We start from the raw sequence: 11,657 nt of genomic DNA on the forward strand, positions 1-11,657 counted from the left end.
GGCCGCCCAGAGTCCCTGGCACTCAACCCCGCGTTCCAGGTACAGAAAGTCTCCCCGGCCCCCGGCCCCAGGCCCGCGCAAAAGTCTGCTCCTCCCGAGCCCCCCCTTCTAAAGCGCTGTCGATGACCTCGGTTTTCTAGAAGCCCCTTCTCCGTGCCTTTTGTGACTATTTCATATACACGCACCTTCAACTATTGGGTGTCTGGTTATAAACCTTTAAAAGATCACACACACCCACAAATCAGGTGCCTGCCACGGGCTGCCCTTGACAACAGTTAATAATGAGCAGGTGGGTTGAGGGGAATGTGGGCTCCAGGGAGGTGAACGCCTTGGCTCTAGGGCCCTGGGCCTCTCCTCCCCTGATGGTCCCAGCACCAATACCCACTCTTCAGTCCCTGGAAAGCAGGATCCTCCGGTTGGCAAGACCTTTTGGTCAGCTCCTTCCCTCCTGGGCAAAGCAGCCACCATCCAGGGGTCCTGCATGAAGCGGAGTGGGGATTATAAGAAGGGACACAAGAGCTTGTTCTTTCTCTCTCTGCCATGCAAGGAAACAGGAGCATGAGGAAGTGGTCAGCTGCAGCCCTCCCAGCGCCTCCGGGACTGGGCACATAATAAATGCCCGTTGTTCAAGCCATGGTCTACTGTATTCTGTTAAGGCAGCTTGAACTATGATGCCCTTCCAGCCAACTGCCAACCACTTCCCTAATTAAACACTTTGTGGCTTCAGCTGCCCTGAGGTTGAGGTCCAAACCCCTCTCCTGGGCTCCCCTGCGGCAGGACCAGCCCTCGGTAGACCCTTGGCCAGCTGTTTCGGCGTCCTCCTTTCCCTGTCCTCTTGGTTCATGCTGGGACTTCGCATGGCCAGCATCCTGCTCATTGCCCTGGTGTCCTTTCATCTCCTGTCATTCGTCCTTCCCCCCGTGAAATGTTGGCCCCATGCTGTCCTTTACTTCTGGGCTGCTTTCCCTGCCGCAGCAAGACCCTTGCAATTGCAGTGTCTGGGGCCAGCTGGGAACATGTACGTTTGTACTAAGTGAACAAAAACTTCGAATGGGACACGTTCTCCGGAGGAGAGGCTCTGGGGCAGATGTGACTTGCTGCCAGATGCAAGGGGCCAGGCCACTGCTCCGTGGTGACAGCATCACTGCTTTCCAGCGCACTCCAATCTGAGTCTCCAGTTTCCTTCGTGAGAGGTGGGATTGAAAATCCTCACTCTGTCTGAAGGTGCCCAGAGACGTGGTTGGTGGTGTTTTGTAACTGTAAAGCTCTTTACCTATCAGCTGCATTGCACTGCCTCACTTGACCCTTGCAATAACATTTTCAGCGGGCAGCTGATGCTTCCCATCTTGCAAATGAGTGAACCAAAGAGAGACGATGGAAAGAGTTTGCCTGAGGTCACCTTGCTGGTCACCAGGGAACGGGCTGGGGGCTAAGCCAGGCTGCCTTCTCCACACCACCACTGCGCCACCCCACCCCCCCGCCATCCCCAGCAGGAGGCAGTGACACACACACACACACACACACACACACACACACACCCCGAGACCCGAGAATCCACTGCCGTGTGTGTCACCACCTCACACTGTGCAGGGCTTTCTGGTGCACATGGGTTGGTGAAGGTGGACTGGGCAGCAGCAGCCACCAGGACAGGAAAGGGTGGTACAGGAAGTAGTGGAGTATAGGGCCAACCAGGTACCTGTCCGCCCCTCCTGCGCCCTAGTGGGGTGACTTTGGTAACAACCCTTCTTTACCCTGTAGGTAACTCTCTGCAGCCTCCAAAGTCCCAGAAACGAAGATCTTCTCTTTCTCCAGATTTCCAATTCTGTGCGTCAGCAAACAGCTACAAGCTCGTACTGAGTGCTCTGTCTCGGCCTGAAAGCCAGGCCATAGTCACCTCTGGGACCCATCTCCCCATTCTACATGGTGAGGCTGAGGTGAGCAGTTACAGGTGCTCCACATCCGCCCCCACACCCCACCTGTGTCTGCAGGGTTTTACGTGAGTGCACTGGAAACCTCAGTATTGTGGGGAGGTGGGAGAGGACCTGGCATAGTAAGGAAAGGAGGGTGGAGGGTGCAGTGCTGTCCACTGTGGCTCCCCAGGGTGTGGAGGCCATTTCAGGGCTCAGAGCTTGTTGGAACTGCTTGAGAATGCCTCAGGAGTTTCTGGGCCCAGGCAGTGCCCGGCCAACGGCAGGAAACAGGCCCAGCCCACAGAGGCCAGAGCAGGCGAGGCACGAGCAGTTGTCCTTTGGTGACCACAGCTGTGAAGTTCGAATGAGGCTCCTTTTTGGAAACTCCCCAAAATAACGTGAGGGCACGCTGAGAATGGCGGCAAAGTCATCAGAGGAGACTCGGCAAGCTCAAAACACGGGTGGCAGTGGGCATGGAGGAGGAACTCCATACCTCCCCTTCCCTAAGAGGGACGGCTTCTGGCCGTCTGGAAATGCTGCCTCTGCGGGACGTGTTTGTTTCTCACTGTGTCCTGAGCCCCAGGGAACACACAGCAGAGCTGCCCTTCACAGATCCCTGTGTGTGGTTACCGCGGTTTCCCTCTTTAAAGATTAAATCACTCTGTCTCCTTTCTGTTCAACAAAGACAACAGTCCTTGGGTTTTTGATAAATGTTTCTTTGCTACTAGCAGGTGGATTTGCCCCGGGCACTGAGTGCTATGCTTATAAAACACACACACACCAGCTGTTTTAATCTGCTACTTGGTCTCTCTCTTTCTCTTATCTTCTGCCCCCTGGGCTGGGTTTCTCTGCCTTGGCAGGCTGATAACATGTGGATGGGAGAGTAGCTCTAATTAATAGACTAATTAGGGACACAGTCCTTTAATAGCTGATTACAGGAAGGCCGTGCCCCACCCCCAGCCAATTGATTTACTTATTGCTGTTGTGCCATATTACAGCAAAATAATCAGCTTCTAATTATCTATTGGCCGGCTCAATCAGACCTTTCCCTCCTCTTGCTTCATCTTCCTTTGGCTAACGGTGAGCACAGAATGGGGGAACGCAGACCACCTGGTAATAGGCTCTCGACAGATATGAGGCTCCTGGGACCACCCCACCCCAAGAGTGTGGAGATAAAAAGGGAATGGGGCTGGAGGAGGCAAGAAAATCCTATCCACCTTTGCATAACATCACCCTTAGCCCTTCATTTGTAACCCTCCCCTCCTGTATGCTGTAAGTCACCCACACCGGCAGCTACCTTCAGAGGCAGCCTCGTAGGAGGCTAAAAGCACACTCTGCGTTGGCTGTCTCTCTGCTAGCCAAGAGATCTGGAGCAGGCCTCTTCGGCTCACCGTGTCTCAGTCTCCCCCACTGTAAAGAGGGACTATAATTGTTCCTCCTTAGAACTGTTACGAGGGTCGACTAGAATGTTCTAGGGATTACCTGAAATAAACCGCCTCAAGGGCCGGGTATGTACTAAACCCTCAGAAATGTTCGCTGTGATAATTTCTGCTCCTGAACTAAACTCACCTGTTACATGGAAGGAACTTGAAAATGTCTGCAGAATGAATGAAGGCCTAGATTGTAATTTTCAGTAGATTCTGTGACCTTGAAGTTCACAAGGGTGAAGAAAAGAGGAACTCGCACAGTAAACCCTAGTAAAAGTTGCTTTTGGTCCTATCAGGGGCTGGCCGCTGAGCTGATTGCTGGATCTGCATGCTTTCGTTTAACCCTCATGAAACCTGATTTTTATTGGCCTTCTTAAATCATGCTTTGTTTTTTACAATAGCCTGAGTCTCCAAACAGCTCTGTGGGAGCTGTGTTCTCCCAGGATTCCAAGGATGGACTCTTTCACAGTCCCTGCTTCGTCTCTCGTCCCCCTGCTCTGTCACACTCACGGCACACGAAGCCTCTGTTCTTTGTTCCCTAGAGATCCCTGGATCGTAGGGCTCTTTCACTTGAAACACTTTTCCTGAAGCTGGCAGCATGCGGCGCTCACAGGGCCGCTCGGAGCAGACAGCTGTGGACCTGACGCTCTCGGGGGCTCCGCTCCCCCTGCCGGGCTGGCCTGCACCCCAGACCCACCCTGCGGCCACGTCCCACGCGCTCTGCCCTTCTCATCCACCTCAGAACTGCTCCTCCCCTTGTCTCTCTGCACACATGAGATTCCTCTTTCTCCTACTCTCTTTCTTTCTTTCCTTTTCTTTGTTCTTTCCTTTTCTTTCTTTCTTTCCTTCCTTCTTTCTTTCTTTCTATCTTTTGGTACCAGAGATTGAACTCAGGACCTTGTGCTTGCAAGGCAGGCGGTGGAACCACTGAGCTAAATCCCAGCTGTCCTGTTTCTTTATTATGCAAAGAAATTGAGTTTTTTAAAAACCATTTCCACTCTGGGCTTTTCTCAGTGTAGGGTCAGAGAAGAAACAGAGGGCAACGGATGTTCAGTCTATTTTCTTACTAAAAGTATTTACCAAAATGTTTCCTTTGACCAAGTAGCAAAGCAGCCACATGAGAAATTCTGCTCAACCCTGAAATGAAGACATACAATAGTGGATTTTTGCATAACATCGTTTTCTTCCTGTTATACTTGCAGTGATATTATAGAGGAGGTATTATTCTTCTCTTTTTTTTTCCAGATGAGGAAACTGAAAATGAAAAAAGTTTTACAAAGTAACCTGCTCAGAGTTAGCTCTGCTGAGATGGGGATATAGGGCACTTGCCTAGCGTGCATAAGGACCAGGGTTGAACCCCCAGTACTACAAAAATCAAAACAAACAAACAAACAAAAATCAATCAAAATCACAGTCCTCACGTCAGAGCTGAACCCCAGTGCAGACCTGTGTGAGAGATTGGCCATTATCCACGCGGCCACAACATGCAGCTCCAGCAGGAATCTGTGGCCCGGTTCACCGGACTCAGCGAGATCTTTCTGTGGGTCAGAGGAAGGCAAATTGATTGACAGAAGGCCCAAGACGTTAACGGCGAGTTAGAGCCAAGAAACAGCTAAATATGTATGGCTTCATGTCTGAGATTCAAGTGGGGTTGTCACCATTAATCACCACTCAACGATTACTCTGACGTTGGTACTGCTGTTGCTGGATTTTACTGCGCTGTATCGGACCTTGGATTGGGCCCCTCTCTAGGGACATAAGGCGGCTCCGAGTGCTGACTTCCGCTGCAGACCATCGCTGTGCCTGCAAATGCTGGCGGGGCAGCTGCGGCGCCTACAAAGAGCTCACTGAGCAGCTAGCGGGTGGGTGAACGAGCGGCAACTGTAGCTCATCTGTGCACTTCCTGTGGACTTAACTAAGGCAGACCCAGGCCAGGGAGATGCCAGTGGGGAGGCTGCCTGGCTCAAGACTGTAAGGGATGCAAGAGAAGTGCTAGAAGCGGACTGAGCCAGCGCCAGCAGTGATGGATGGAGCTGGAGGATACTGGTGAGCGTGTCACTGGTGGGCAGTCGGGGATTCTGCCTGCAGCCTGCCCGGCCCCCAGGCGGTGCTCTTGCCCGCGAGTGTGACAGTGGAGCTCGCGGGCCTACTGTTCTTCTGTGTCCTGTCACCTGCTCTCTGTCCTTCCCCTTCTGCTGTCTCTCTCACCAAGGGTATCGATCAACCTAGGCTGAAAATTCTATTTCTCCGCTGTGTGGCGGCGTCTGGCGCTGTGTCCCCGCTGTGCTTTCTGGACTGTTCTCTTCCCGGTTTCTCCTGATCCCCGATTCACAGTTCTCACGTCTCCCTGACTGACTCTCCAAAGTCTCCTCTGGGACATCGGCATGAATTACCTGTTGCTGAGTAACAAATTACCCCTGACGCTTCGTTACTTACGGCGACGTCGGTTTTCTTGTCATTTCCGCAGAGTGGAGTAGCACAGCTGGCTCGTTCTGGCGAAGGTGCTCAGAGGACCGTGGTCTTCATTTATTCGTTTATCCTCTTTTGAGGCCCTCTTTCGAGGCCTCCACGCTCCTCACATGGTGTTGGGGAGGCTGCAGGACGCCCTGCCTGGTCCTCTCCCACGGGCCACTCGGGACACGGCAGCTGGCTCGTCCCAGAGTGAGATCAGAGAAGGGCAGGCGTGTGCAGCTGAGAGAGAAGCTGCGGCCCAAGCTCAGAGCGAACTTTCACCACTCTGCCCTGCAGCTCCCACACAGTATGGGACAGGACAGCCAGGGTGTGGCTGGGCATCTTGGGGCCATCTCTGACAGTGGCCTTCTTTGTGACCCTCAGATGCCAGCGTTCTCGGACTCCTGGTCTCCTGTCTCATCCCTTCCATCCTGCACTCACGCCCTGGACCCCATAGAGCCTTTTTCTGCCTTTGGTCTCCACAGTCACACACACCATCTGCATCACTGGCCCACCTCCCTCTCGACAAGGCCAGGCTCGAATGTTGCCCATTGGCTCCAGGGCATCCGGAGGGCTCACCTTCAGCACTGAGCCTTTCACCGTGCTCAGGCCATTCCGTCCCCTCCTGTTTCCACCACTCTGCCCAGGTGCCAAGGGGCAGACTGGAAAATCTCTCCTGACTGCCCACACCCTTCTGCCTCCGCTAACCAGTGGCCACTGAGTGCTGTCGAGGTTTTGTGTTGGTCTTTATCTTTTCACATCTTTTTATTTTAAATATTTCAAACCCATAGGAATGTTACAAGAGTAAGATGATCTTCTGTTTCCTAGATGACCTTAATGTTTTATATTCGATCTCTCCCCTTCCTCTGTCTCTTGTCTGTGTGTGTGTGTATTTCATAATAGCCTTTGTACTCTTACTCTTTCACAGACGTATCGGTGTGTTTATGAAGTGTGCTGCACACTGGACGGTGGGTGACACACACTGAGATTTCATCTCCAGAGATTTTGGCATGCAGAGCCTAGAGTGAGGCCGTCTCCCACTCAGTGGTGGCACATTAAGACCCTCCAGACCCCCTCGGGGACTTCGCCTCCCCATGGTGCGCCTCGCACAGCCGCTTCCTTCCGGCCAGCAGCTCCCCCTGTGGTCATCCTGCCATTTCCCCGCTGGTCCCCTTTCTGCCCGGCTGCACACCCAGGCCAGAGCAAGCCTCCAAAGTACAAACCCGAGGAGGGTGTCTTGCTGCTCTGGACTGCAACAGCTCCGCACTGCCTCCAAAATGAGGGGCGAACTTCCTGAGGCGCACAGATCCTTTGTCGTCCAGCTCCATCCGGAGCAGAATCATCGCCCAGCAGAGATACACAGTCAGCTATAGATGCCATTTAGGTTTGTCTAGTAGCCGCGGTATAAAAAGAAAAGTGCTGAGATTAATTAAAAATACATTTTATTTAACCTAGTACATCCAAAATATCGCAGCGACACGGTCTCGGGATAAAAGCACCCATGAGGTGTCTTCCATTCTCCCTCTTCCCCAGGGTCTTCAAAATCTGCCACGGGCAGCACATTTCAACTCAAGTGCTACATGTTCTAGGGTTAAAGTAAAACAAATCTCTATGGAAATGCTAAGGTTAGGGTTAACAAGTAAAACCGGAAGTTCCGTTCCTTGCTCACATTAGCCACACTTGAAATTCCTGGAGGCTGAAGGTGGGAGCTGCCCCTCGTGGACTGGGACCCGGGGTTCCTGGTGGCTCTGAAGTCTAAGCCGCTCCCACGACACCACGATGCTGCTTGCCCCCTTCACTTTCTCAAGGGCTCGGTGGTGGGTGGTAGAGGCCATGTGACCTGAGGTATCACAGCAGATTGAGCACACTCAGAGCAGCGGTCTTAAAACCAGATGCCAGCCCGGCTGGCTGAAGTCTAAAACAGTCACTCTTCTCCTGGATTGTTTTTCTTTTCCAAAATATAATTTTTTTTCATTGAAAACATGTATTATGGAATGGGATAATTATAAATGCTTGGTTTTAATTTCATTTTTCACTTCACTTCCTCCCCCCGCTTTTTTTGGTGGGAGGAGGTGGTGCTGGGGATTGAACCCAGGACTTTATGGATGTTAATTTAAGCCCATGCTCTACCACTGAGTTATACTCTCAGCTGTTTTAATGTCTGATGTGGTAATTATTGATAGATACAGCTCTCAAAATCAAAAGCTTTCTGGAGACCTCAATAGTTTTAATGGTGAAAGTGGGTTTTGGAAATAGCTGCCTAATTCTCTAGTCTCCTGGCTCGAGGTTTCCTCTCCTTGCTCATATTTTTGGCTTGAACTTCCGGTTCTGGGCAGGATGGAGCAGACACACTTCTCCCCACTCCTATCTCTGAGTACATCTGAATCCCAGGACCTTACGCATACATCAAACATAAGAAGACATTGGGGGAAGGGCTAGGGAGATCGGACTCGAGAATCAGCACGGCACTGGGGTGCCGCTGTCCCGATGAGCGGGAGCCAGAACTTGTGCCGCGGCCCAGGAGTAAGGAGGCACCCACTTCCTCCCGCCTCCCACTGCCCACAGAGGCCAACAGCTCAGTGGAGAACCTGGACCCCGGTGCCTACTAAAACAAGATTTTCGAAAGGTCCTCGTCACGTAAAACTCCAAGCATCCGGATACAAATCGGGAACCAAGGAAGTCTCAGCGGAAAGGGGAGAGACGATGAGTGAATGCCATCGCTCAGACGGTGCATGGAACCCTCTGAGAAGGACTTTAAAAGAGCTCTGCAAAGCCCCGTGGACCAATGATGACATGCTCGAAACAAAAGAACAAAAAGAAAGCTTTGGCAGAGACAGACGATAAAGAAGACCGTGCCGTCTTGGCCCTTGAAAGAATCACTCACATCTCTGGAATGACCACCTCCCTTTGTGCTCCTCTTCCTGGACACCCGGCTCTCTTCTCTCTCCATCTCCTTCCTGGCCGCCCGGGTCAGCCCAGGTGTATCCTCCACTGGGGCCTCCAGGATGCCACAGCCTCTGCCTCAGTCTCCACGCCGTGGCGCCTACACCCAGTGCAAAGCGTTCCGTGGTCAGCATCCTCTAAACACGAAGACCCACAGAGGAACCGTGTCTTAATCCCGCATACCTGGCGCAGCAGCACCTGTCCTGTGGTGATCACTCAACACTGTTGAGGATATAAGTGGGTGAAGGAGTGGAAGCTCTCTGTGACTCCCCACTTTCTGTGGCACACAATGAATCTGCGATCTAGCTTTCAGCGCCCCTCTCAGACAGCGGCGCACTGATCTTCCCGCGCTCAGCTTCCCTTCATCCTGCTTCTCGGTCACACTGGAGAGCAGACTGTCCTTGGAGATGCTGTGTCTTGTCTGCGCTCGTCTGCCCTGCAATGCCCTCACTCACTGTTGGCAGCGAACTCTGCCCACCTTCAGAGACCCAGAGGCCTCCGGCGGAAGGGTCCCTCCCACCTCTGGACACACAGCCCTTCGTGTAGGGTTTTCTTGTGTTTTCACCTGGGCTTGCGTTTGTGGTTATCTTGGTTGTCGGAATGTATTTGTAGCATTCTCTGCGAGACTTTAAAGTCTGCAGCTCAAACACGATGCTATCTCACTCTCCTTGGCACTGCTTCACGCGGTTCCTTGTTTCTCTGTGAGTCGCTGTTCCCTTCTGGAAAGGACAGTACCTGCTTCATTGGAGTCCTGTGGGTAACAAACTACACTGAACGTCGCTTCAGTTTCTCAGTTTTCGTAAGCACTCAATCAATGCTGTGATTGTCACTGTTACTGTCTTATCTGAAGGAACGAACAGGCTGACAAGGTTCCGTGAGCCCTGTCTTCGAAATGTCCTCTGAATCCTCCCATTTTCAGCACTGCTGCCTGCTGCTGCTCTGGCCATTCCGCTGGACTCTGTCCCTAGGCTCTGCCAGCTCTCCTTCCTGGCACCGTCTTCCCCTTTCACCCCTCTTCTCCACTTCGCACCCAGCACAGCACGATCCTTTCTAGACGCCAATTAGACTGTGATACTCTTCTGTTTCTGTGAACGGCCAGTGGGCTCCAGACCCTGTCCCTCTCCCGCTCTCCTCGACGCTGCCCAGTGGCCGTCTCGCCCTCTCTCACACAGTGGCTCGGCAGCTTCATGGTTTCCTCAGTCCACAGCTTCTGTCAAGGGTGTCTCTGTGGGCCACTGTGGCCTCCTAAAGAGCAGGCCACCCTCCCATGACCGCTCTGCACGCCTCCGTCCTTATCTGCAGTGCTGCTTTTCATCGCTTCAGTTACCTGTGGTTAATCATGTCTGAAAAAATAAGCAGAAAACTGCAGAGAAAAGCAACGCATGTGCCTTGAATGGCACCTTTCTGAGGAGCGGACGAAATCTCTGTCCTGCTGTCCAGCATCTCCATGGTTATCAGCTCAACCCTCCCAGTACCGCAGAGCTGGGGTCTCAGAGTGGACCCCCAGGGCTAAGGGAGACTTCTGTGTTTTATTCTTTATATCTCTTAACACAGCCCAAAGACTTGTGTTCACCGGGATGAGAATCACTTATCATGGCTCTCCTCTGCTCGAACCGTAGGTGAGTAGTCTCTGTGTCCCCAGAGTGGCTGCCCAGGAAGCGCTTGGTAAGGCTCCCCAGTGCCTGAATGGAGGCCGGGAAACACTTGCAGGGCACTGTAGGAACACAGCAGCAGCCGGCAGCCTGAAACAGCCCTGGGGTTCTGTGAAGAGCAAGGGTGGGCTGGTCTACCCAGAAAGGCAGGGGAGGAGATAATCTGTCTGTCCAGACTAGGCAGAGCGCTTCTCCGCCCCGAGCCATGACACCGTGAGGGGCTGAGCCCAGCCTCCCTACCTTTGTTTCTAGGCTCAGAACCTGCTCGCTGGCCAAGCCTGGCATAGCGAGTGTTGGTGAGGTGCTGCAGAGGTCGCCCTATGCCTGCCCTGACTCCACCGCCCTGGGGGCAGCGTCCAGCTGGAGGAACCCAAAGGCCTTGCTGGACAGGATGGAGGGGAGTTTTGCATCTGAATTCTAGATGACTGGGGGCGCCACACCCTTTCTCTGAGCCTTAGTTTCTCCAACTGCACCACAGGGAGTTGGATGGAATGTGTCTAGAAAATCCTCCCACCGGTGCCTTTCCCGTGGTTAAGTGGAGATAAAATTGGACGAGGCAGTTAAGGGTGGGGCAAGAGTGTGAGAGAAACCCAACATGGAGGCTTCAGAGCTGAGGCCAAGCAGTAGGAGCTCGCTAAAGCCACCAGGTGGCGGCATTTCTGCGCCGAGACGCTCAGGCCGGAGGAGTCTGATTTCCCGGAAGCGCGAACGTCCCTGGGCAGGCTCTCCAGTCCTCCCGGAGAACCGACCACGGAGACAGCCACACGCTCAGAAATTCAGGGCAAAGGGATGCCAAGACGGACCAGCTGCTGCTTCCACGCAGGACCCACTCCTCCCCTCCACAGCTCCTCCGATCTGGCCAGACTGCCAGCTGAAGATGGAGGCCAGCGGGACTTCTTTCCAACACCTTCCCCCCTTTCTCCGGTCCCCAGGTCAGCCGCCACCTCCGGGGAGGTGCTGTCCCCTCCGGGTCCGCGCCCCTGCTGAGTCCTGGGGAGGAACCTCTGCCGAGAGCAGCTGGAGAACAGCCAGGGAGAGAGGAGGGGCGTGCGCGGAGGGGCTGCTAGAGGGGAAGGCCTGGCTCCGTGCAGATAAGAATGGAAGAATCAACCTTTGTTTGGCCTCAGCTGCTGTTGACACAGGGGCAGGAGTTTCCTGAGGCTGTTCAGTGTCCGGCCGTTTTTCCCCCACTTCCTATGGCCCGTGGAGGGGCAACGTGGGGGGCTAGGGCTTACAGAGGCTGCGAGATGCCGGGGAGGGGGGTGGGAGGCGGT

The 11,657-nt window shown here is 53.5% G+C and overlaps 1 long non-coding RNA gene across 2 annotated transcripts; it reads left to right on the top strand.

Annotated features, from left to right (window-relative positions):
- On the top strand, positions 1–10,279 carry LOC104854567. Of its 2 annotated transcripts, none has more exons than XR_778155.1 (3): positions 1–39; positions 1,759–1,934; positions 4,583–10,279. It is a non-coding gene; the product is annotated as an uncharacterized LOC104854567 (long non-coding RNA). The 2 variants fall into 2 exon arrangements; XR_778156.2 differs by lacking the exon at positions 1–39 and adding an exon at positions 1,015–1,193.
- Positions 10,280–11,657: the final 1,378 nt, after the last annotated feature.

Source organism: Fukomys damarensis, unplaced genomic scaffold, assembly GCF_012274545.1.
Source record: "Fukomys damarensis isolate Sample0158 unplaced genomic scaffold, DMR_v1.0_HiC HiC_scaffold_11, whole genome shotgun sequence".
NCBI classification, from domain to species: Eukaryota; Metazoa; Chordata; class Mammalia; order Rodentia; family Bathyergidae; genus Fukomys; species Fukomys damarensis.